Here is a 24,884-nt window from a genome sequence, read left to right on the forward strand (position 1 = left end):
TAGATGGTGTGTGTGCAACAATATACTGAAAGGTCAATTATATTGTGCAGCTTATCTCACCACCTGTAGTTATTTAGGTGAAAGCTCCAAAATGCTTGCCTAATATGTCTGTTTATCCAAAAGGAAGTAAAAAGGGAGAGCTAGAAAGATAGCATTGCATCACATTACATGGCAATGCAATGCACAGTTGCTGAAGTTGAACCAAAATGAGCTTGTAATCTGGCTTCTGCAACTTTGCACATGAAAAATCCAATGAGGAGAAGAAAAGCAAAGCCAAAGAGTCCATCCCAAAATCCGACAAACAAGCAAAATGAACAAAAAACATTGAATTCAATTCTTTCTGATTTTAGAAACTGCATTAAAGAAGGGGTGCACCGGTCCTGGAGATACTGCAATACCAGGTCAATGCGTGGAGTGGACAGAGCAAGCTCTTTTTCCATCTCCCTGTTCTAAAAATCCATTTAATATATGGTCCCCAGATAGGGGACGTATCAGATATTAAACTGATAAGAACAGATTTTTTTGATTGAAGCTGCATCCAAGGCACTGAAAAATGTGACCGAAGTCACACCAAAACAGCGCACGAGGCGAGGATTCATGTGGACCCTTCCCGGAGGAGAGGGTCCCCAATAAACCATCCCCATCCCTCCGAGCCAGAAGGCCTCAGCGAGGGTCAGGGATCTCTGATGCTCTCCCTAGCCGAAGCCGGAGAAGAGCCGTTTTCGTGCTCCCAGCTTCCATCTAGGCTGCCACCCTAGTGGAGCTGGAGCCTGTGTTGGTTTCTCAGCCCAAAGCTGACCGGACCTCCGACCGGGTTTATAAAAATTCCCCTTCCTAGCCCGGAGGCCAGGAATAGGGGGGGTTGCTCAGAAAGTATGATTGGCAAAGGTGCGGCGTGCTACGAAGCCAAGTCTTTCTGGGGTTCCCAGTCCCAGTAAGCTTGGACTCCCACCAGGGCGCCTACTCCTGGGGCACATTGCTCCAAAGCCCTCACACTTACCCAGCCTAGTGACTTCGATCCTGGAGGGCCATGTTTTCCATCAGATAACTCTATGAGCCACCTGGCGTACTAACAAGTGCACCAAACCAGTGTGTAATATGCATCAATTTACTAGGGCAGCCCAAGGACAAAACTGCCTTTTCAAAAGATACTACACTTGATCTTAGCCAAAAGGCCGAGAAGCGATAACCAGAATTGGTTTCAAACTACGGAGCCACCCAAGGATCCTGAAAAGTCCATTTGTGGAGATGAGCTCCTGGACTCCCGTTAAGAAGACATGTTGTCAACCTCTAGATCCCTTACATGCCTGCACTTTTCGGCTTGCTGCTGCTGCAATCCACGCGTTTTAGATCTGCATAACTCCACCTCTTTAAACACAGCACCTTCACCCCCTGCTGTTCCCACCCGCCTCAACACCGTTGGAAGGGAGGAGAACCAATTAAGGCGGGGGGTGGGGTGGAACGAGCAGCTGTCTACCCTTAGCAGGAGGGCTCCTGATTACATACCTCTCCTGCTGCTGCTGCTGCTGGCTGTCCAGCAGCAGACTGAAGGTGGCTGCTGCTGTGCACAGGTATATAAAGGCTCAGAGCCTATTATGACACGCGCAGCCAGCGTTCCATTGCCACATTCCATCTACTGCAGGCAGGATACCTGGCTGGCTGAATGTCGCTGAGAAGCTCACAGAGACCGCCATAAGCAACAGTTTAACAGAATGCCACAGACTAATCAACCAAACTTTTTGGGTTGGGTTCTCTTTTATAGTCTGCAGGCATTAAATGAAAGAAGTCAGTGTTCCAGCAGAAGGAGACAACGTTTCAGAAAAGGCATTGTAGCAAACCAAAAAAGAAATTTTAAGCGCAGCAGAGTAACCAGCGCACATACCTGTTAGCTCAGGTGAGTTTAAAAGGCTGCTGTTGATAACAAGGGCATTTGCTAAATAGATGGTGTGTGTGCAACAATATACTGAAAGGTCAATTATATTGTGCAGCTTATCTCACCACCTGTAGTTATTTAGGTGAAAGCTCCAAAATGCTTGCCTAATATGTCTGTTTATCCAAAAGGAAGTAAAAAGGGAGAGCTAGAAAGATAGCATTGCATCACATTACATGGCAATGCAATGCACAGTTGCTGAAGTTGAACCAAAATGAGCTTGTAATCTGGCTTCTGCAACTTTGAACATGAAAAATCCAATGAGGAGAAGAAAAGCAAAGCCAAAGAGTCCATCCCAAAATCCGACAAACAAGCAAAATGAACAAAAAACATTGAATTCAATTCTTTCTGATTTAGAAACTGCATTAAAGAAGGGGTGCACCGGTCCTGGAGATACTGCAATACCAGGTCAATGCGTGGAGTGGACAGAGCAAGCTCTTTTTCCATCTCCCTGTTCTAAAAATCCATTTAATATATGGTCCCCAGATAGGGGACGTATCAGATATTAAACTGATAAGAACAGATACTACACTTGATCTTAGCCAAAAGGCCGAGAAGCGATAACCAGAATTGGTTTCAAACTACGGAGCCACCCAAGGATCCTGAAAAGTCCATTTGTGGAGATGAGCTCCTGGACTCCCGTTAAGAAGACATGTTGTCAACCTCTAGATCCCTTACATGCCTGCACTTTTCGGCTTGCTGCTGCTGCAATCCACGCGTTTTAGATCTGCATAACTCCACCTCTTTAAACACAGCACCTTCACCCCCTGCTGTTCCCACCCGCCTCAACACCGTTGGAAGGGAGGAGAACCAATTAAGGCGGGGGGTGGGGTGGAACGAGCAGCTGTCTACCCTTAGCAGGAGGGCTCCTGATTACATACCTCTCCTGCTGCTGCTGCTGCTGGCTGTCCAGCAGCAGACTGAAGGTGGCTGCTGCTGTGCACAGGTATATAAAGGCTCAGAGCCTATTATGACACGCGCAGCCAGCGTTCCATTGCCACATTCCATCTACTGCAGGCAGGATACCTGGCTGGCTGAATGTCGCTGAGAAGCTCACAGAGACCGCCATAAGCAACAGTTTAACAGAATGCCACAGACTAATCAACCAAACTTTTTGGGTTGGGTTCTCTTTTATAGTCTGCAGGCATTAAATGAAAGAAGTCAGTGTTCCAGCAGAAGGAGACAACGTTTCAGAAAAGGCATTGTAGCAAACCAAAAAAGAAATTTTAAGCGCAGCAGAGTAACCAGCGCACATACCTGTTAGCTCAGGTGAGTTTAAAAGGCTGCTGTTGATAACAAGGGCATTTGCTAAATAGATGGTGTGTGTGCAACAATATACTGAAAGGTCAATTATATTGTGCAGCTTATCTCACCACCTGTAGTTATTTAGGTGAAAGCTCCAAAATGCTTGCCTAATATGTCTGTTTATCCAAAAGGAAGTAAAAAGGGAGAGCTAGAAAGATAGCATTGCATCACATTACATGGCAATGCAATGCACAGTTGCTGAAGTTGAACCAAAATGAGCTTGTAATCTGGCTTCTGCAACTTTGAACATGAAAAATCCAATGAGGAGAAGAAAAGCAAAGCCAAAGAGTCCATCCCAAAATCCGACAAACAAGCAAAATGAACAAAAAACATTGAATTCAATTCTTTCTGATTTTAGAAACTGCATTAAAGAAGGGGTGCACCGGTCCTGGAGATACTGCAATACCAGGTCAATGCGTGGAGTGGACAGAGCAAGCTCTTTTTCCATCTCCCTGTTCTAAAAATCCATTTAATATATGGTCCCCAGATAGGGGACGTATCAGATATTAAACTGATAAGAACAGATACTACACTTGATCTTAGCCAAAAGGCCGAGAAGCGATAACCAGAATTGGTTTCAAACTACGGAGCCACCCAAGGATCCTGAAAAGTCCATTTGTGGAGATGAGCTCCTGGACTCCCGTTAAGAAGACATGTTGTCAACCTCTAGATCCCTTACATGCCTGCACTTTTCGGCTTGCTGCTGCTGCAATCCACGCGTTTTAGATCTGCATAACTCCACCTCTTTAAACACAGCACCTTCACCCCCTGCTGTTCCCACCCGCCTCAACACCGTTGGAAGGGAGGAGAACCAATTAAGGCGGGGGGTGGGGTGGAACGAGCAGCTGTCTACCCTTAGCAGGAGGGCTCCTGATTACATACCTCTCCTGCTGCTGCTGCTGCTGGCTGTCCAGCAGCAGACTGAAGGTGGCTGCTGCTGTGCACAGGTATATAAAGGCTCAGAGCCTATTATGACACGCGCAGCCAGCGTTCCATTGCCACATTCCATCTACTGCAGGCAGGATACCTGGCTGGCTGAATGTCGCTGAGAAGCTCACAGAGACCGCCATAAGCAACAGTTTAACAGAATGCCACAGACTAATCAACCAAACTTTTTGGGTTGGGTTCTCTTTTATAGTCTGCAGGCATTAAATGAAAGAAGTCAGTGTTCCAGCAGAAGGAGACAACGTTTCAGAAAAGGCATTGTAGCAAACCAAAAAAGAAATTTTAAGCGCAGCAGAGTAACCAGCGCACATACCTGTTAGCTCAGGTGAGTTTAAAAGGCTGCTGTTGATAACAAGGGCATTTGCTAAATAGATGGTGTGTGTGCAACAATATACTGAAAGGTCAATTATATTGTGCAGCTTATCTCACCACCTGTAGTTATTTAGGTGAAAGCTCCAAAATGCTTGCCTAATATGTCTGTTTATCCAAAAGGAAGTAAAAAGGGAGAGCTAGAAAGATAGCATTGCATCACATTACATGGCAATGCAATGCACAGTTGCTGAAGTTGAACCAAAATGAGCTTGTAATCTGGCTTCTGCAACTTTGAACATGAAAAATCCAATGAGGAGAAGAAAAGCAAAGCCAAAGAGTCCATCCCAAAATCCGACAAACAAGCAAAATGAACAAAAAACATTGAATTCAATTCTTTCTGATTTTAGAAACTGCATTAAAGAAGGGGTGCACCGGTCCTGGAGATACTGCAATACCAGGTCAATGCGTGGAGTGGACAGAGCAAGCTCTTTTTCCATCTCCCTGTTCTAAAAATCCATTTAATATATGGTCCCCAGATAGGGGACGTATCAGATATTAAACTGATAAGAACAGATACTACACTTGATCTTAGCCAAAAGGCCGAGAAGCGATAACCAGAATTGGTTTCAAACTACGGAGCCACCCAAGGATCCTGAAAAGTCCATTTGTGGAGATGAGCTCCTGGACTCCCGTTAAGAAGACATGTTGTCAACCTCTAGATCCCTTACATGCCTGCACTTTTCGGCTTGCTGCTGCTGCAATCCACGCGTTTTAGATCTGCATAACTCCACCTCTTTAAACACAGCACCTTCACCCCCTGCTGTTCCCACCCGCCTCAACACCGTTGGAAGGGAGGAGAACCAATTAAGGCGGGGGGTGGGGTGGAACGAGCAGCTGTCTACCCTTAGCAGGAGGGCTCCTGATTACATACCTCTCCTGCTGCTGCTGCTGCTGGCTGTCCAGCAGCAGACTGAAGGTGGCTGCTGCTGTGCACAGGTATATAAAGGCTCAGAGCCTATTATGACACGCGCAGCCAGCGTTCCATTGCCACATTCCATCTACTGCAGGCAGGATACCTGGCTGGCTGAATGTCGCTGAGAAGCTCACAGAGACCGCCATAAGCAACAGTTTAACAGAATGCCACAGACTAATCAACCAAACTTTTTGGGTTGGGTTCTCTTTTATAGTCTGCAGGCATTAAATGAAAGAAGTCAGTGTTCCAGCAGAAGGAGACAACGTTTCAGAAAAGGCATTGTAGCAAACCAAAAAAGAAATTTTAAGCGCAGCAGAGTAACCAGCACACATACCTGTTAGCTCAGGTGAGTTTAAAAGGCTGCTGTTGATAACAAGGGCATTTGCTAAATAGATGGTGTGTGTGCAACAATATACTGAAAGGTCAATTATATTGTGCAGCTTATCTCACCACCTGTAGTTATTTAGGTGAAAGCTCCAAAATGCTTGCCTAATATGTCTGTTTATCCAAAAGGAAGTAAAAAGGGAGAGCTAGAAAGATAGCATTGCATCACATTACATGGCAATGCAATGCACAGTTGCTGAAGTTGAACCAAAATGAGCTTGTAATCTGGCTTCTGCAACTTTGAACATGAAAAATCCAATGAGGAGAAGAAAAGCAAAGCCAAAGAGTCCATCCCAAAATCCGACAAACAAGCAAAATGAACAAAAAACATTGAATTCAATTCTTTCTGATTTTAGAAACTGCATTAAAGAAGGGGTGCACCGGTCCTGGAGATACTGCAATACCAGGTCAATGCGTGGAGTGGACAGAGCAAGCTCTTTTTCCATCTCCCTGTTCTAAAAATCCATTTAATATATGGTCCCCAGATAGGGGACGTATCAGATATTAAACTGATAAGAACAGATACTACACTTGATCTTAGCCAAAAGGCCGAGAAGCGATAACCAGAATTGGTTTCAAACTACGGAGCCACCCAAGGATCCTGAAAAGTCCATTTGTGGAGATGAGCTCCTGGACTCCCGTTAAGAAGACATGTTGTCAACCTCTAGATCCCTTACATGCCTGCACTTTTCGGCTTGCTGCTGCTGCAATCCACGCGTTTTAGATCTGCATAACTCCACCTCTTTAAACACAGCACCTTCACCCCCTGCTGTTCCCACCCGCCTCAACACCGTTGGAAGGGAGGAGAACCAATTAAGGCGGGGGGTGGGGTGGAACGAGCAGCTGTCTACCCTTAGCAGGAGGGCTCCTGATTACATACCTCTCCTGCTGCTGCTGCTGCTGGCTGTCCAGCAGCAGACTGAAGGTGGCTGCTGCTGTGCACAGGTATATAAAGGCTCAGAGCCTATTATGACACGCGCAGCCAGCGTTCCATTGCCACATTCCATCTACTGCAGGCAGGATACCTGGCTGGCTGAATGTCGCTGAGAAGCTCACAGAGACCGCCATAAGCAACAGTTTAACAGAATGCCACAGACTAATCAACCAAACTTTTTGGGTTGGGTTCTCTTTTATAGTCTGCAGGCATTAAATGAAAGAAGTCAGTGTTCCAGCAGAAGGAGACAACGTTTCAGAAAAGGCATTGTAGCAAACCAAAAAAGAAATTTTAAGCGCAACAGAGTAACCAGCGCACATACCTGTTAGCTCAGGTGAGTTTAAAAGGCTGCTGTTGATAACAAGGGCATTTGCTAAATAGATGGTGTGTGTGCAACAATATACTGAAAGGTCAATTATATTGTGCAGCTTATCTCACCACCTGTAGTTATTTAGGTGAAAGCTCCAAAATGCTTGCCTAATATGTCTGTTTATCCAAAAGGAAGTAAAAAGGGAGAGCTAGAAAGATAGCATTGCATCACATTACATGGCAATGCAATGCACAGTTGCTGAAGTTGAACCAAAATGAGCTTGTAATCTGGCTTCTGCAACTTTGAACATGAAAAATCCAATGAGGAGAAGAAAAGCAAAGCCAAAGAGTCCATCCCAAAATCCGACAAACAAGCAAAATGAACAAAAAACATTGAATTCAATTCTTTCTGATTTTAGAAACTGCATTAAAGAAGGGGTGCACCGGTCCTGGAGATACTGCAATACCAGGTCAATGCGTGGAGTGGACAGAGCAAGCTCTTTTTCCATCTCCCTGTTCTAAAAATCCATTTAATATATGGTCCCCAGATAGGGGACGTATCAGATATTAAACTGATAAGAACAGATACTACACTTGATCTTAGCCAAAAGGCCGAGAAGCGATAACCAGAATTGGTTTCAAACTACGGAGCCACCCAAGGATCCTGAAAAGTCCATTTGTGGAGATGAGCTCCTGGACTCCCGTTAAGAAGACATGTTGTCAACCTCTAGATCCCTTACATGCCTGCACTTTTCGGCTTGCTGCTGCTGCAATCCACGCGTTTTAGATCTGCATAACTCCACCTCTTTAAACACAGCACCTTCACCCCCTGCTGTTCCCACCCGCCTCAACACCGTTGGAAGGGAGGAGAACCAATTAAGGCGGGGGGTGGGGTGGAACGAGCAGCTGTCTACCCTTAGCAGGAGGGCTCCTGATTACATACCTCTCCTGCTGCTGCTGCTGCTGGCTGTCCAGCAGCAGACTGAAGGTGGCTGCTGCTGTGCACAGGTATATAAAGGCTCAGAGCCTATTATGACACGCGCAGCCAGCGTTCCATTGCCACATTCCATCTACTGCAGGCAGGATACCTGGCTGGCTGAATGTCGCTGAGAAGCTCACAGAGACCGCCATAAGCAACAGTTTAACAGAATGCCACAGACTAATCAACCAAACTTTTTGGGTTGGGTTCTCTTTTATAGTCTGCAGGCATTAAATGAAAGAAGTCAGTGTTCCAGCAGAAGGAGACAACGTTTCAGAAAAGGCATTGTAGCAAACCAAAAAAGAAATTTTAAGCGCAGCAGAGTAACCAGCGCACATACCTGTTAGCTCAGGTGAGTTTAAAAGGCTGCTGTTGATAACAAGGGCATTTGCTAAATAGATGGTGTGTGTGCAACAATATACTGAAAGGTCAATTATATTGTGCAGCTTATCTCACCACCTGTAGTTATTTAGGTGAAAGCTCCAAAATGCTTGCCTAATATGTCTGTTTATCCAAAAGGAAGTAAAAAGGGAGAGCTAGAAAGATAGCATTGCATCACATTACATGGCAATGCAATGCACAGTTGCTGAAGTTGAACCAAAATGAGCTTGTAATCTGGCTTCTGCAACTTTGAACATGAAAAATCCAATGAGGAGAAGAAAAGCAAAGCCAAAGAGTCCATCCCAAAATCCGACAAACAAGCAAAATGAACAAAAAACATTGAATTCAATTCTTTCTGATTTTAGAAACTGCATTAAAGAAGGGGTGCACCGGTCCTGGAGATACTGCAATACCAGGTCAATGCGTGGAGTGGACAGAGCAAGCTCTTTTTCCATCTCCCTGTTCTAAAAATCCATTTAATATATGGTCCCCAGATAGGGGACGTATCAGATATTAAACTGATAAGAACAGATACTACACTTGATCTTAGCCAAAAGGCCGAGAAGCGATAACCAGAATTGGTTTCAAACTACGGAGCCACCCAAGGATCCTGAAAAGTCCATTTGTGGAGATGAGCTCCTGGACTCCCGTTAAGAAGACATGTTGTCAACCTCTAGATCCCTTACATGCCTGCACTTTTCGGCTTGCTGCTGCTGCAATCCACGCGTTTTAGATCTGCATAACTCCACCTCTTTAAACACAGCACCTTCACCCCCTGCTGTTCCCACCCGCCTCAACACCGTTGGAAGGGAGGAGAACCAATTAAGGCGGGGGGTGGGGTGGAACGAGCAGCTGTCTACCCTTAGCAGGAGGGCTCCTGATTACATACCTCTCCTGCTGCTGCTGCTGCTGGCTGTCCAGCAGCAGACTGAAGGTGGCTGCTGCTGTGCACAGGTATATAAAGGCTCAGAGCCTATTATGACACGCGCAGCCAGCGTTCCATTGCCACATTCCATCTACTGCAGGCAGGATACCTGGCTGGCTGAATGTCGCTGAGAAGCTCACAGAGACCGCCATAAGCAACAGTTTAACAGAATGCCACAGACTAATCAACCAAACTTTTTGGGTTGGGTTCTCTTTTATAGTCTGCAGGCATTAAATGAAAGAAGTCAGTGTTCCAGCAGAAGGAGACAACGTTTCAGAAAAGGCATTGTAGCAAACCAAAAAAGAAATTTTAAGCGCAGCAGAGTAACCAGCGCACATACCTGTTAGCTCAGGTGAGTTTAAAAGGCTGCTGTTGATAACAAGGGCATTTGCTAAATAGATGGTGTGTGTGCAACAATATACTGAAAGGTCAATTATATTGTGCAGCTTATCTCACCACCTGTAGTTATTTAGGTGAAAGCTCCAAAATGCTTGCCTAATATGTCTGTTTATCCAAAAGGAAGTAAAAAGGGAGAGCTAGAAAGATAGCATTGCATCACATTACATGGCAATGCAATGCACAGTTGCTGAAGTTGAACCAAAATGAGCTTGTAATCTGGCTTCTGCAACTTTGAACATGAAAAATCCAATGAGGAGAAGAAAAGCAAAGCCAAAGAGTCCATCCCAAAATCCGACAAACAAGCAAAATGAACAAAAAACATTGAATTCAATTCTTTCTGATTTTAGAAACTGCATTAAAGAAGGGGTGCACCGGTCCTGGAGATACTGCAATACCAGGTCAATGCGTGGAGTGGACAGAGCAAGCTCTTTTTCCATCTCCCTGTTCTAAAAATCCATTTAATATATGGTCCCCAGATAGGGGACGTATCAGATATTAAACTGATAAGAACAGATACTACACTTGATCTTAGCCAAAAGGCCGAGAAGCGATAACCAGAATTGGTTTCAAACTACGGAGCCACCCAAGGATCCTGAAAAGTCCATTTGTGGAGATGAGCTCCTGGACTCCCGTTAAGAAGACATGTTGTCAACCTCTAGATCCCTTACATGCCTGCACTTTTCGGCTTGCTGCTGCTGCAATCCACGCGTTTTAGATCTGCATAACTCCACCTCTTTAAACACAGCACCTTCACCCCCTGCTGTTCCCACCCGCCTCAACACCGTTGGAAGGGAGGAGAACCAATTAAGGCGGGGGGTGGGGTGGAACGAGCAGCTGTCTACCCTTAGCAGGAGGGCTCCTGATTACATACCTCTCCTGCTGCTGCTGCTGCTGGCTGTCCAGCAGCAGACTGAAGGTGGCTGCTGCTGTGCACAGGTATATAAAGGCTCAGAGCCTATTATGACACGCGCAGCCAGCGTTCCATTGCCACATTCCATCTACTGCAGGCAGGATACCTGGCTGGCTGAATGTCGCTGAGAAGCTCACAGAGACCGCCATAAGCAACAGTTTAACAGAATGCCACAGACTAATCAACCAAACTTTTTGGGTTGGGTTCTCTTTTATAGTCTGCAGGCATTAAATGAAAGAAGTCAGTGTTCCAGCAGAAGGAGACAACGTTTCAGAAAAGGCATTGTAGCAAACCAAAAAAGAAATTTTAAGCGCAGCAGAGTAACCAGCGCACATACCTGTTAGCTCAGGTGAGTTTAAAAGGCTGCTGTTGATAACAAGGGCATTTGCTAAATAGATGGTGTGTGTGCAACAATATACTGAAAGGTCAATTATATTGTGCAGCTTATCTCACCACCTGTAGTTATTTAGGTGAAAGCTCCAAAATGCTTGCCTAATATGTCTGTTTATCCAAAAGGAAGTAAAAAGGGAGAGCTAGAAAGATAGCATTGCATCACATTACATGGCAATGCAATGCACAGTTGCTGAAGTTGAACCAAAATGAGCTTGTAATCTGGCTTCTGCAACTTTGAACATGAAAAATCCAATGAGGAGAAGAAAAGCAAAGCCAAAGAGTCCATCCCAAAATCCGACAAACAAGCAAAATGAACAAAAAACATTGAATTCAATTCTTTCTGATTTTAGAAACTGCATTAAAGAAGGGGTGCACCGGTCCTGGAGATACTGCAATACCAGGTCAATGCGTGGAGTGGACAGAGCAAGCTCTTTTTCCATCTCCCTGTTCTAAAAATCCATTTAATATATGGTCCCCAGATAGGGGACATATCAGATATTAAACTGATAAGAACAGATACTACACTTGATCTTAGCCAAAAGGCCGAGAAGCGATAACCAGAATTGGTTTCAAACTACGGAGCCACCCAAGGATCCTGAAAAGTCCATTTGTGGAGATGAGCTCCTGGACTCCCGTTAAGAAGACATGTTGTCAACCTCTAGATCCCTTACATGCCTGCACTTTTCGGCTTGCTGCTGCTGCAATCCACGCGTTTTAGATCTGCATAACTCCACCTCTTTAAACACAGCACCTTCACCCCCTGCTGTTCCCACCCGCCTCAACACCGTTGGAAGGGAGGAGAACCAATTAAGGCGGGGGGTGGGGTGGAAAGAGCAGCTGTCTACCCTTAGCAGGAGGGCTCCTGATTACATACCTCTCCTGCTGCTGCTGCTGCTGGCTGTCCAGCAGCAGACTGAAGGTGGCTGCTGCTGTGCACAGGTATATAAAGGCTCAGAGCCTATTATGACACGCGCAGCCAGCGTTCCATTGCCACATTCCATCTACTGCAGGCAGGATACCTGGCTGGCTGAATGTCGCTGAGAAGCTCACAGAGACCGCCATAAGCAACAGTTTAACAGAATGCCACAGACTAATCAACCAAACTTTTTGGGTTGGGTTCTCTTTTATAGTCTGCAGGCATTAAATGAAAGAAGTCAGTGTTCCAGCAGAAGGAGACAACGTTTCAGAAAAGGCATTGTAGCAAACCAAAAAAGAAATTTTAAGCGCAGCAGAGTAACCAGCGCACATACCTGTTAGCTCAGGTGAGTTTAAAAGGCTGCTGTTGATAACAAGGGCATTTGCTAAATAGATGGTGTGTGTGCAACAATATACTGAAAGGTCAATTATATTGTGCAGCTTATCTCACCACCTGTAGTTATTTAGGTGAAAGCTCCAAAATGCTTGCCTAATATGTCTGTTTATCCAAAAGGAAGTAAAAAGGGAGAGCTAGAAAGATAGCATTGCATCACATTACATGGCAATGCAATGCACAGTTGCTGAAGTTGAACCAAAATGAGCTTGTAATCTGGCTTCTGCAACTTTGAACATGAAAAATCCAATGAGGAGAAGAAAAGCAAAGCCAAAGAGTCCATCCCAAAATCCGACAAACAAGCAAAATGAACAAAAAACATTGAATTCAATTCTTTCTGATTTTAGAAACTGCATTAAAGAAGGGGTACACCGGTCCTGGAGATACTGCAATACCAGGTCAATGCGTGGAGTGGACAGAGCAAGCTCTTTTTCCATCTCCCTGTTCTAAAAATCCATTTAATATATGGTCCCCAGATAGGGGACATATCAGATATTAAACTGATAAGAACAGATTTTTTTTTTTCTTGAAAGCCCGAATTCGTGTACAAAAACCGAGTGCGCTTAAAAAAGTGACAAGTGCCACAAAAAAAGTGCACTAGGATGCTGGTCTTCTTGAAACCCTCTCCAAAAGGAGAAGGGTCCCCCAAACCATTCCCCGTCCCTCCGAGCCAAAAGGCCACAGCGAGGAACAGGGACAAAAAGCCACCTCCAGCCGAAGCCAGAGGCGACCCAATCTTACCCCCAGCACCTGCCTGAGTTCTCACCCGAGCAAGGCACTGGGAGCCAAAGACTGTGCTCCCCTCCCGGAAGAGGGGAGCCAACAACGCTCTCCTCCCGAAAGAGGAGAGCCAGGGGGGTTCAGGGGGGAGCGGAACCTGATGGCCACACACTCCCCCCTAGACCTGCCAAGAGAGGAACCCGTAAGGGAACCGCATCCCGACAAAATCCTAGTAGGACGTGACACACGTGAATAAGTGGACACACAGTGACAAAGAAATTAAATAAATAGTGAAGGTTTCACAGTATAATACTGCCCGGACCTTCGACCGGGAATTGAAAAATTCCCCATCCTAAGGCCAGAAGGCCCGGAATAAGGGTGTGTGCGAAGAAAGAAAATTTGAAGTGCTTGTGCAAATGTGCCATAAACTCAAGTGGGGTTCCCAATCCCAGTGAGTTAAGGCACCCCAGGGTCACCACTCCTGGGGCACTTCACACTTCGGGCTTTCGATCTTCCCCGGCCCAATGGCGTCGATCCTGGGGGGCCATGCTTTCCACCAGATGACTATATTAGCCACCTGGCGTACTAACAAGCGCCTAAACCCCAGTGTGCATAATGTATCAATCTACTAGGGCGGCCAACATCCAAAACCGCCTTTTCGAAAGATACTACACTTGATCTTAGCCAAAAGGCCGAGAAGCGATAACCAGAATTGGTTTCAAACTACGGAGCCACCCAAGGATCCTGAAAAGTCCATTTGTGGAGATGAGCTCCTGGACTCCCGTTAAGAAGACATGTTGTCAACCTCTAGATCCCTTACATGCCTGCACTTTTCGGCTTGCTGCTGCTGCAATCCACGCGTTTTAGATCTGCATAACTCCACCTCTTTAAACACAGCACCTTCACCCCCTGCTGTTCCCACCCGCCTCAACACCGTTGGAAGGGAGGAGAACCAATTAAGGCGGGGGGTGGGGTGGAACGAGCAGCTGTCTACCCTTAGCAGGAGGGCTCCTGATTACATACCTCTCCTGCTGCTGCTGCTGCTGGCTGTCCAGCAGCAGACTGAAGGTGGCTGCTGCTGTGCACAGGTATATAAAGGCTCAGAGCCTATTATGACACGCGCAGCCAGCGTTCCATTGCCACATTCCATCTACTGCAGGCAGGATACCTGGCTGGCTGAATGTCGCTGAGAAGCTCACAGAGACCGCCATAAGCAACAGTTTAACAGAATGCCACAGACTAATCAACCAAACTTTTTGGGTTGGGTTCTCTTTTATAGTCTGCAGGCATTAAATGAAAGAAGTCAGTGTTCCAGCAGAAGGAGACAACGTTTCAGAAAAGGCATTGTAGCAAACCAAAAAAGAAATTTTAAGCGCAGCAGAGTAACCAGCGCACATACCTGTTAGCTCAGGTGAGTTTAAAAGGCTGCTGTTGATAACAAGGGCATTTGCTAAATAGATGGTGTGTGTGCAACAATATACTGAAAGGTCAATTATATTGTGCAGCTTATCTCACCACCTGTAGTTATTTAGGTGAAAGCTCCAAAATGCTTGCCTAATATGTCTGTTTATCCAAAAGGAAGTAAAAAGGGAGAGCTAGAAAGATAGCATTGCATCACATTACATGGCAATGCAATGCACAGTTGCTGAAGTTGAACCAAAATGAGCTTGTAATCTGGCTTCTGCAACTTTGAACATGAAAAATCCAATGAGGAGAAGAAAAGCAAAGCCAAAGAGTCCATCCCAAAATCCGACAAACAAGCAAAATGAACAAAAAACATTGAATTCAATTCTTTCTGATTTTAGAAACTGCATTAAAGAAGGGGTGCACCGGTCCTGGAGATACTGCAATACCAGGTCAATGCGTGGAGTGGACAGAGCAAGCTCTTTTTCCATCTCCCTGTTCTAAAAATCCATTTAATATATGGTCCCCAGATAGGGGACGTATCAGATATTAAACTGATAAGAACAGATTTTTTTTTTTATCGAAAGCCCGAATTCGTGTACAAAACCCGAGTGCGCTTAAAAAAGTGACAAGTGCCACAAAAAAAAGTGCACTAGGATGCTGGTCTTCTTGAAACCCTCTCCAAAAGGAGAAGGGTCCCCCAAACCATTCCCCGTCCCTCCGAGCCAGAAGGCCACAGCGAGGAACAGGGACAAATAGCCACCTCCAGCCGGAGCCAGAGGCGACCCAATCTTACCCCCAATACCTGCCCGAGTTCTCACCCGAGCAAGGCACTGGGAGCCAAAGACTGTGCTCCCCTCCCGGAAGAGGGGAGCCAACAACGCTCTCCTCCCGAAAGAGGAGAGCCAGTGGGGTTCAGGGGGGAGCGGAACCTGATGGCCACACACTCCCCCCCTAGACCTGCCAAGAGAGGAACCCGTAAGGGAACCGCATCCCGACAAAATCGTAGTAAGGACGTGGACACACGTGAAAAAGTGGACACACAGTGACAAAAAAAAATTAAATAAATAGTGAAGGTTTCACAGTATAATACTGCCCGGACCTTCGACCGGGAATTGAAAAATTCCCCATCCTAAGGCCAGAAGACCCGGAATAAGGGTGTGTGTGAAGAAAGAAATATTGAAGTGCTAGTGCAAATGTGCCATAAACTCAAGTGGGGTTCCCAATCCCAGTGAGTTAAGGCACCCCAGGGTCACCACTCCTGGGGCACTTCACACTTCGGGCTTTCGATCTTCCCCGGCCCAATGGCGTCGATCCTGGGGGGCCATGCTTTCCACCAGATGACTATATTAGCCACCTGGCGTACTAACAAGCGCCTAAACCCCAGTGTGCATAATGTATCAATCTACTAGGGCGGCCAACATCCAAAACCGCCTTTTCGAAAGATACTACACTTGATCTTAGCCAAAAGGCCGAGAAGCGATAACCAGAATTGGTTTCAAACTACGGAGCCACCCAAGGATCCTGAAAAGTCCATTTGTGGAGATGAGCTCCTGGACTCCCGTTAAGAAGACATGTTGTCAACCTCTAGATCCCTTACATGCCTGCACTTTTCGGCTTGCTGCTGCTGCAATCCACGCGTTTTAGATCTGCATAACTCCACCTCTTTAAACACAGCACCTTCACCCCCTGCTGTTCCCACCCGCGTCAACACCGTTGGAAGGGAGGAGAACCAATTAAGGCGGGGGGTGGGGTGGAACGAGCAGCTGTCTACCCTTAGCAGGAGGGCTCCTGATTACATACCTCTCCTGCTGCTGCTGCTGCTGGCTGTCCAGCAGCAGACTGAAGGTGGCTGCTGCTGTGCACAGGTATAAAAAGGCTCAGAGCCTATTATGACACGCGCAGCCAGCGTTCCATTGCCACATTCCATCTACTGCAGGCAGGATACCTGGCTGGCTGAATGTCGCTGAGAAGCTCACAGAGACCGCCATAAGCAACAGTTTAACAGAATGCCACAGACTAATCAACCAAACTTTTTGGGTTGGGTTCTCTTTTATAGTCTGCAGGCATTAAATGAAAGAAGTCAGTGTTCCAGCAGAAGGAGACAACGTTTCAGAAAAGGCATTGTAGCAAACCAAAAAAGAAATTTTAAGCGCAGCAGAGTAACCAGCGCACATACCTGTTAGCTCAGGTGAGTTTAAAAGGCTGCTGTTGATAACAAGGGCATTTGCTAAATAGATGGTGTGTGTGCAACAATATACTGAAAGGTCAATTATATTGTGCAGCTTATCTCACCACCTGTAGTTATTTAGGTGAAAGCTCCAAAATGCTTGCCTAATATGTCTGTTTATCCAAAAGGAAGTAAAAAGGGAGAGCTAGAAAGATAGCATTGCATCACATTACATGGCAATGCAATGCACAGTTGCTGAAGTTGAACCAAAATGAGCTTGTAATCTGGCTTCTGCAACTTTGAACATGAAAAATCCAATGAGGAGAAGAAAAGCAAAGCCAAAGAGTCCATCCCAAAATCCGACAAACAAGCAAAATGAACAAAAAACATTGAATTCAATTCTTTCTGATTTTAGAAACTGCATTAAAGAAGGGGTGCACCGGTCCTGGAGATACTGCAATACCAGGTCAATGCGTGGAGTGGACAGAGCAAGCTCTTTTTCCATCTCCCTGTTCTAAAAATCCATTTAATATATGGTCCCCAGATAGGGGACGTATCAGATATTAAACTGATAAGAACAGATACTACACTTGATCTTAGCCAAAAGGCCGAGAAGCGATAACCAGAATTGGTTTCAAACTACGGAGCCACCCAAGGATCCTGAAAAGTCCATTTGTGGAGATGAGCTCCTGGACTCCCGTTAAGAAGACATGTTGTCAACCTCTAGATCCCTTACATGCCTGCACTTTTCGGCTTGCTGCTGCTGCAATCCACGCGTTTTAGATCTGCATAACTCCACCTCTTTAAACACAGCACCTTCACCCCCTGCTGTTCCCACCCGCCTCAACACCGTTGGAAGGGAGGAGAACCAATTAAGGCGGGGGGTGGGGTGGAACGAGCAGCTGTCTACCCTTAGCAGGAGGGCTCCTGATTACATACCTCTCCTGCTGCTGGCTGTCCAGCAGCAGACTGAAGGTGGCTGCTGCTGTGCACAGGTATATAAAGGCTCAGAGCCTATTATGACACGCGCAGCCAGCGTTCCATTGCCACATTCCATCTACTGCAGGCAGGATACCTGGCTGGCTGAATGTCGCTGAGAAGCTCACAGAGACCGCCATAAGCAACAGTTTAACAGAATGCCACAGACTAATCAACCAAACTTTTTGGGTTGGGTTCTCTTTTATAGTCTGCAGGCATTAAATGAAAGAAGTCAGTGTTCCAGCAGAAGGAGACAACGTTTCAGAAAAGGCATTGTAGCAAACCAAAAAAGAAATTTTAAGCGCAGCAGAGTAACCAGCGCACATACCTGTTTGCTCAGGTGAGTTTAAAAGGCTGCTGTTGATAACAAGGGCATTTGCTAAATAGATGGTGTGTGTGCAACAATATACTGAAAGGTCAATTATATTGTGCAGCTTATCTCACCACCTGTAGTTATTTAGGTGAAAGCTCCAAAATGCTTGCCTAATATGTCTGTTTATCCAAAAGGAAGTAAAAAGGGAGAGCTAGAAAGATAGCATTGCATCACATTACATGGCAATGCAATGCACAGTTGCTGAAGTTGAACCAAAATGAGCTTGTAATCTGGCTTCTGCAACTTTGAACATGAAAAATCCAATGAGGAGAAGAAAAGCAAAGCCAAAGAGTCCATCCCAAAATCCGACAAACAAGCAAAATGAACAAAAAACATTGAATTCAATTCTTTCTGATTTTAGAAACTGCATTAAAGAAGGGGTGCACCGGTCCTGGAGATACTGCAATACCAGGTCAATGCGTGGAGTGGACAGAGCAAGCTCTTTTTCCATCTCCCTGTTCTAAAAATCCATTTAATATATGGTCCCCAGATAGGGGACGTATCAGATATTAAACTGATAAGAACAGATACTACACTTGATCTTAGCCAAAAGGCCGAGAAGCGATAACCAGAATTGGTTTCAAACTACGGAGCCACCCAAGGATCCTGAAAAGTCCATTTGTGGAGATGAGCTCCTGGACTCCCGTTAAGAAGACATGTTGTCAACCTCTAGATCCCTTACATGCCTGCACTTTTCGGCTTGCTGCTGCTGCAATCCACGCGTTTTAGATCTGCATAACTCCACCTCTTTAAACACAGCACCTTCACCCCCTGCTGTTCCCACCCGCCTCAACACCGTTGGAAGGGAGGAGAACCAATTAAGGCGGGGGGTGGGGTGGAACGAGCAGCTGTCTACCCTTAGCAGGAGGGCTCCTGATTACATACCTCTCCTGCTGCTGCTGCTGCTGGCTGTCCAGCAGCAGACTGAAGGTGGCTGCTGCTGTGCACAGGTATATAAAGGCTCAGAGCCTATTATGACACGCGCAGCCAGCGTTCCATTGCCACATTCCATCTACTGCAGGCAGGATACCTGGCTGGCTGAATGTCGCTGAGAAGCTCACAGAGACCGCCATAAGCAACAGTTTAACAGAATGCCACAGACTAATCAACCAAACTTTTTGGGTTGGGTTCTCTTTTATAGTCTGCAGGCATTAAATGAAAGAAGTCAGTGTTCCAGCAGAAGGAGACAATGTTTCAGAAAAGGCATTGTAGCAAACCAAAAAAGAAATTTTAAGCGCAGCAGAGTAACCAGCGCACATATCTGTTAGCTCAGGTGAGTTTAAAAGGCTGCTGTTGATAACAAGGGCATTTGCTAAATAGATGGTGTGTGTGCAACAATATACTGAAAGGTCAATTATATTGTGCAGCTTATCTCACCACCTGTAGTTATTTAGGTGAAAGCCCCAAAATGCTTGCCTAATATGTCTGTTTATCCAAAAGGAAGTAAAAAGGGAGAGCTAGAAAGATAGCATTGCATCACATTACATGGCAATGCAATGCACAGTTGCTGAAGTTGAACCAAAATGAGCTTGTAATCTGGCTTCTGCAACTTTGAACATGAAAAATCCAATGAGGAGAAGAAAAGCAAAGCCAAAGAGTCCATCCCAAAATCCGACAAACAAGCAAAATGAACAAAAAACATTGAATTCAATTCTTTCTGATTTTAGAAACTGCATTAAAGAAGGGGTGCACCGGTCCTGGAGATACTGCAATACCAGGTCAATGCGTGGAGTGGACAGAGCAAGCTCTTTTTCCATCTCCCTGTTCTAAAAATCCATTTAATATATGGTCCCCAGATAGGGGACGTATCAGATATTAAACTGATAAGAACAGATACTACACTTGATCTTAGCCAAAAGGCCGAGAAGCGATAACCAGAATTGGTTTCAAACTACGGAGCCACCCAAGGATCCTGAAAAGTCCATTTGTGGAGATGAGCTCCTGGACTCCCGTTAAGAAGACATGTTGTCAACCTCTAGATCCCTTACATGCCTGCACTTTTCGGCTTGCTGCTGCTGCAATCCACGCGTTTTAGATCTGCATAACTCCACCTCTTTAAACACAGCACCTTCACCCCCTGCTGTTCCCACCCGCCTCAACACCGTTGGAAGGGAGGAGAACCAATTAAGGCGGGGGGTGGGGTGGAACGAGCAGCTGTCTTCCCTTAGCAGGAGGGCTCCTGATTACATACCTCTCCTGCTGCTGCTGCTGCTGGCTGTCCAGCAGCAGACTGAAGGTGGCTGCTGCTGTGCACAGGTATATAAAGGCTCAGAGCCTATTATGACACGCGCAGCCAGCGTTCCATTGCCACATTCCATCTACTGCAGGCAGGATACCTGGCTGGCTGAATGTCGCTGAGAAGCTCACAGAGACCGCCATAAGCAACAGTTTAACAGAATGCCACAGACTAATCAACCAAACTTTTTGGGTTGGGTTCTCTTTTATAGTCTGCAGGCATTAAATGAAAGAAGTCAGTGTTCCAGCAGAAGGAGACAACGTTTCAGAAAAGGCATTGTAGCAAACCAAAAAAGAAATTTTAAGCGCAGCAGAGTAACCAGCGCACATACCTGTTAGCTCAGGTGAGTTTAAAAGGCTGCTGTTGATAACAAGGGCATTTGCTAAATAGATGGTGTGTGTGCAACAATATACTGAAAGGTCAATTATATTGTGCAGCTTATCTCACCACCTGTAGTTATTTAGGTGAAAGCTCCAAAATGCTTGCCTAATATGTCTGTTTATCCAAAAGGAAGTAAAAAGGGAGAGCTAGAAAGATAGCATTGCATCACATTACATGGCAATGCAATGCACAGTTGCTGAAGTTGAACCAAAATGAGCTTGTAATCTGGCTTCTGCAACTTTGAACATGAAAAATCCAATGAGGAGAAGAAAAGCAAAGCCAAAGAGTCCATCCCAAAATCCGACAAACAAGCAAAATGAACAAAAAACATTGAATTCAATTCTTTCTGATTTTAGAAACTGCATTAAAGAAGGGGTGCACCGGTCCTGGAGATACTGCAATACCAGGTCAATGCGTGGAGTGGACAGAGCAAGCTCTTTTTCCATCTCCCTGTTCTAAAAATCCATTTAATATATGGTCCCCAGATAGGGGACGTATCAGATATTAAACTGATAAGAACAGATACTACACTTGATCTTAGCCAAAAGGCCGAGAAGCGATAACCAGAATTGGTTTCAAACTACGGAGCCACCCAAGGATCCTGAAAAGTCCATTTGTGGAGATGAGCTCCTGGACTCCCGTTAAGAAGACATGTTGTCAACCTCTAGATCCCTTACATGCCTGCACTTTTCGGCTTGCTGCTGCTGCAATCCACGCGTTTTAGATCTGCATAACTCCACCTCTTTAAACACAGCACCTTCACCCCCTGCTGTTCCCACCCGCCTCAACACCGTTGGAAGGGAGGAGAACCAATTAAGGCGGGGGGTGGGGTGGAACGAGCAGCTGTCTTCCCTTAGCAGGAGGGCTCCTGATTACATACCTCTCCTGCTGCTGCTGCTGCTGGCTGTCCAGCAGCAGACTGAAGGTGGCTGCTGCTGTGCACAGGTATATAAAGGCTCAGAGCCTATTATGACACGCGCAGCCAGCGTTCCATTGCCACATTCCATCTACTGCAGGCAGGATACCTGGCTGGCTGAATGTCGCTGAGAAGCTCACAGAGACCGCCATAAGCAACAGTTTAACAGAATGCCACAGACTAATCAACCAAACTTTTTGGGTTGGGTTCTCTTTTATAGTCTGCAGGCATTAAATGAAAGAAGTCAGTGTTCCAGCAGAAGGAGACAACGTTTCAGAAAAGGCATTGTAGCAAACCAAAAAAGAAATTTTAAGCGCAGCAGAGTAACCAGCGCACATACCTGTTAGCTCAGGTGAGTTTAAAAGGCTGCTGTTGATAACAAGGGCATTTGCTAAATAGATGGTGTGTGTGCAACAATATACTGAAAGGTCAATTATATTGTGCAGCTTATCTCACCACCTGTAGTTATTTAGGTGAAAGCTCCAAAATGCTTGCCTAATATGTCTGTTTATCCAAAAGGAAGTAAAAAGGGAGAGCTAGAAAGATAGCATTGCATCACATTACATGGCAATGCAATGCACAGTTGCTGAAGTTGAACCAAAATGAGCTTGTAATCTGGCTTCTGCAACTTTGAACATGAAAAATCCAATGAGGAGAAGAAAAGCAAAGCCAAAGAGTCCATCCCAAAATCCGACAAACAAGCAAAATGAACAAAAAACATTGAATTCAATTCTTTCTGATTTTAGAAACTGCATTAAAGAAGGGGTGCACCGGTCCTGGAGATACTGCAATACCAGGTCAATGCGTGGAGTGGACAGAGCAAGCTCTTTTTCCATCTCCCTGTTCTAAAAATCCATTTAATATATGGTCCCCAGATAGGGGACGTATCAGATATTAAACTGATAAGAACAGATACTACACTTGATCTTAGCCAAAAGGCCGAGAAGCGATAACCAGAATTGGTTTCAAACTACAGAGCCACCCAAGGATCCTGAAAAGTCCATTTGTGGAGATGAGCTCCTGGACTCCCGTTAAGAAGACATGTTGTCAACCTCTAGATCCCTTACATGCCTGCACTTTTCGGCTTGCTGCTGCTGCAATCCACGCGTTTTAGATCTGCATAACTCCACCTCTTTAAACACAGCACCTTCACCCCCTGCTGTTCCCACCCGCCTCAACACCGTTGGAAGGGAGGAGAACCAATTAAGGCGGGGGGTGGGGTGGAACGAGCAGCTGTCTACCCTTAGCAGGAGGGCTCCTGATTACATACCTCTCCTGCTGCTGCTGCTGCTGGCTGTCCAGCAGCAGACTGAAGGTGGCTGCTGCTGTGCACAGGTATATAAAGGCTCAGAGCCTATTATGACACGCGCAGCCAGCGTTCCATTGCCACATTCCATCTACTGCAGGCAGGATACCTGGCTGGCTGAATGTCGCTGAGAAGCTCACAGAGACCGCCATAAGCAACAGTTTAACAGAATGCCACAGACTAATCAACCAAACTTTTTGGGTTGGGTTCTCTTTTATAGTCTGCAGGCATTAAATGAAAGAAGTCAGTGTTCCAGCAGAAGGAGACAACGTTTCAGAAAAGGCATTGTAGCAAACCAAAAAAGAAATTTTAAGCGCAGCAGAGTAACCAGCGCACATACCTGTTAGCTCAGGTGAGTTTAAAAGGCTGCTGTTGATAACAAGGGCATTTGCTAAATAGATGGTGTGTGTGCAACAATATACTGAAAGGTCAATTATATTGTGCAGCTTATCTCACCACCTGTAGTTATTTAGGTGAAAGCCCCAAAATGCTTGCCTAATATGTCTGTTTATCCAAAAGGAAGTAAAAAGGGAGAGCTAGAAAGATAGCATTGCATCACATTACATGGCAATGCAATGCACAGTTGCTGAAGTTGAACCAAAATGAGCTTGTAATCTGGCTTCTGCAACTTTGAACATGAAAAATCCAATGAGGAGAAGAAAAGCAAAGCCAAAGAGTCCATCCCAAAATCCGACAAACAAGCAAAATGAACAAAAAACATTGAATTCAATTCTTTCTGATTTTAGAAACTGCATTAAAGAAGGGGTGCACCGGTCCTGGAGATACTGCAATACCAGGTCAATGCGTGGAGTGGACAGAGCAAGCTCTTTTTCCATCTCCCTGTTCTAAAAATCCATTTAATATATGGTCCCCAGATAGGGGACGTATCAGATATTAAACTGATAAGAACAGATACTACACTTGATCTTAGCCAAAAGGCCGAGAAGCGATAACCAGAATTGGTTTCAAACTACGGAGCCACCCAAGGATCCTGAAAAGTCCATTTGTGGAGATGAGCTCCTGGACTCCCGTTAAGAAGACATGTTGTCAACCTCTAGATCCCTTACATGCCTGCACTTTTCGGCTTGCTGCTGCTGCAATCCACGCGTTTTAGATCTGCATAACTCCACCTCTTTAAACACAGCACCTTCACCCCCTGCTGTTCCCACCCGCCTCAACACCGTTGGAAGGGAGGAGAACCAATTAAGGCGGGGGGTGGGGTGGAACGAGCAGCTGTCTACCCTTAGCAGGAGGGCTCCTGATTACATACCTCTCCTGCTGCTGCTGCTGCTGGCTGTCCAGCAGCAGACTGAAGGTGGCTGCTGCTGTGCACAAGTATATAAAGGCTCAGAGCCTATTATGACACGCGCAGCCAGCGTTCCATTGCCACATTCCATCTACTGCAGGCAGGATACCTGGCTGGCTGAATGTCGCTGAGAAGCTCACAGAGACCGCCATAAGCAACAGTTTAACAGAATGCCACAGACTAATCAACCAAACTTTTTGGGTTGGGTTCTCTTTTATAGTCTGCAGGCATTAAATGAAAGAAGTCAGTGTTCCAGCAGAAGGAGACAACGTTTCAGAAAAGGCATTGTAGCAAACCAAAAAAGAAATTTTAAGCGCAGCAGAGTAACCAGCGCACATACCTGTTAGCTCAGGTGAGTTTAAAAGGCTGCTGTTGATAACAAGGGCATTTGCTAAATAGATGGTGTGTGTGCAACAATATACTGAAAGGTCAATTATATTGTGCAGCTTATCTCACCACCTGTAGTTATTTAGGTGAAAGCTCCAAAATGCTTGCCTAATATGTCTGTTTATCCAAAAGGAAGTAAAAAGGGAGAGCTAGAAAGATAGCATTGCATCACATTACATGGCAATGCAATGCACAGTTGCTGAAGTTGAACCAAAATGAGCTTGTAATCTGGCTTCTGCAACTTTGAACATGAAAAATCCAATGAGGAGAAGAAAAGCAAAGCCAAAGAGTCCATCCCAAAATCCGACAAACAAGCAAA

At 45.6% G+C, this 24,884-nt stretch overlaps 17 non-coding genes and 3 pseudogenes across 17 annotated transcripts; all 20 read right to left on the bottom strand.

Moving 5' to 3' along the window:
* Positions 1–364: 364 nt before the first annotated feature.
* On the bottom strand, positions 365–547 carry LOC141179695 (U2 spliceosomal RNA). Its single transcript, XR_012255684.1, has one exon. It is a non-coding gene; the product is annotated as a U2 spliceosomal RNA (small nuclear RNA).
* Positions 548–1,071: 524 nt separating this feature from the next.
* LOC141180026 (U2 spliceosomal RNA) lies at positions 1,072–1,187 on the bottom strand (annotated as a pseudogene).
* A 1,114-nt stretch (positions 1,188–2,301) lies between these two features.
* LOC141179063 (U2 spliceosomal RNA) lies at positions 2,302–2,492 on the bottom strand. Its single transcript, XR_012255112.1, has one exon. It is a non-coding gene; the product is annotated as a U2 spliceosomal RNA (small nuclear RNA).
* A 1,115-nt stretch (positions 2,493–3,607) lies between these two features.
* LOC141179064 (U2 spliceosomal RNA) lies at positions 3,608–3,798 on the bottom strand. The gene has a single exon (XR_012255113.1). It is a non-coding gene; the product is annotated as a U2 spliceosomal RNA (small nuclear RNA).
* A 1,115-nt stretch (positions 3,799–4,913) lies between these two features.
* On the bottom strand, positions 4,914–5,104 carry LOC141179066 (U2 spliceosomal RNA). Its single transcript, XR_012255115.1, has one exon. It is a non-coding gene; the product is annotated as a U2 spliceosomal RNA (small nuclear RNA).
* Positions 5,105–6,219: 1,115 nt separating this feature from the next.
* On the bottom strand, positions 6,220–6,410 carry LOC141179067 (U2 spliceosomal RNA). The gene has a single exon (XR_012255116.1). It is a non-coding gene; the product is annotated as a U2 spliceosomal RNA (small nuclear RNA).
* Positions 6,411–7,525: 1,115 nt separating this feature from the next.
* Positions 7,526–7,716, bottom strand: LOC141179068 (U2 spliceosomal RNA). Its single transcript, XR_012255117.1, has one exon. It is a non-coding gene; the product is annotated as a U2 spliceosomal RNA (small nuclear RNA).
* Positions 7,717–8,831: 1,115 nt separating this feature from the next.
* LOC141179069 (U2 spliceosomal RNA) lies at positions 8,832–9,022 on the bottom strand. Its single transcript, XR_012255118.1, has one exon. It is a non-coding gene; the product is annotated as a U2 spliceosomal RNA (small nuclear RNA).
* Positions 9,023–10,137: 1,115 nt separating this feature from the next.
* On the bottom strand, positions 10,138–10,328 carry LOC141179070 (U2 spliceosomal RNA). The gene has a single exon (XR_012255119.1). It is a non-coding gene; the product is annotated as a U2 spliceosomal RNA (small nuclear RNA).
* Positions 10,329–11,443: 1,115 nt separating this feature from the next.
* Positions 11,444–11,634, bottom strand: LOC141180146 (U2 spliceosomal RNA). Its single transcript, XR_012255920.1, has one exon. It is a non-coding gene; the product is annotated as a U2 spliceosomal RNA (small nuclear RNA).
* Positions 11,635–12,749: 1,115 nt separating this feature from the next.
* LOC141179882 (U2 spliceosomal RNA) lies at positions 12,750–12,946 on the bottom strand. The gene has a single exon (XR_012255825.1). It is a non-coding gene; the product is annotated as a U2 spliceosomal RNA (small nuclear RNA).
* Positions 12,947–13,720: 774 nt separating this feature from the next.
* LOC141180100 (U2 spliceosomal RNA) lies at positions 13,721–13,812 on the bottom strand (annotated as a pseudogene).
* Positions 13,813–14,927: 1,115 nt separating this feature from the next.
* On the bottom strand, positions 14,928–15,110 carry LOC141179725 (U2 spliceosomal RNA). The gene has a single exon (XR_012255711.1). It is a non-coding gene; the product is annotated as a U2 spliceosomal RNA (small nuclear RNA).
* Positions 15,111–15,904: 794 nt separating this feature from the next.
* LOC141180101 (U2 spliceosomal RNA) lies at positions 15,905–15,996 on the bottom strand (annotated as a pseudogene).
* Positions 15,997–17,111: 1,115 nt separating this feature from the next.
* Positions 17,112–17,302, bottom strand: LOC141179072 (U2 spliceosomal RNA). Its single transcript, XR_012255120.1, has one exon. It is a non-coding gene; the product is annotated as a U2 spliceosomal RNA (small nuclear RNA).
* A 1,106-nt stretch (positions 17,303–18,408) lies between these two features.
* On the bottom strand, positions 18,409–18,599 carry LOC141179073 (U2 spliceosomal RNA). The gene has a single exon (XR_012255121.1). It is a non-coding gene; the product is annotated as a U2 spliceosomal RNA (small nuclear RNA).
* Positions 18,600–19,714: 1,115 nt separating this feature from the next.
* On the bottom strand, positions 19,715–19,905 carry LOC141179074 (U2 spliceosomal RNA). Its single transcript, XR_012255122.1, has one exon. It is a non-coding gene; the product is annotated as a U2 spliceosomal RNA (small nuclear RNA).
* A 1,115-nt stretch (positions 19,906–21,020) lies between these two features.
* LOC141179075 (U2 spliceosomal RNA) lies at positions 21,021–21,211 on the bottom strand. The gene has a single exon (XR_012255123.1). It is a non-coding gene; the product is annotated as a U2 spliceosomal RNA (small nuclear RNA).
* A 1,115-nt stretch (positions 21,212–22,326) lies between these two features.
* On the bottom strand, positions 22,327–22,517 carry LOC141179076 (U2 spliceosomal RNA). The gene has a single exon (XR_012255124.1). It is a non-coding gene; the product is annotated as a U2 spliceosomal RNA (small nuclear RNA).
* A 1,115-nt stretch (positions 22,518–23,632) lies between these two features.
* On the bottom strand, positions 23,633–23,823 carry LOC141179078 (U2 spliceosomal RNA). Its single transcript, XR_012255126.1, has one exon. It is a non-coding gene; the product is annotated as a U2 spliceosomal RNA (small nuclear RNA).
* Positions 23,824–24,884: the final 1,061 nt, after the last annotated feature.

This window comes from Phyllobates terribilis, unplaced genomic scaffold, assembly GCF_046119375.1.
Source record: "Phyllobates terribilis strain yellow unplaced genomic scaffold, ASM4611937v1 Scaffold_30__1_contigs__length_15301838, whole genome shotgun sequence".
NCBI lineage: Eukaryota > Metazoa > Chordata > Amphibia > Anura > Dendrobatidae > Phyllobates > Phyllobates terribilis.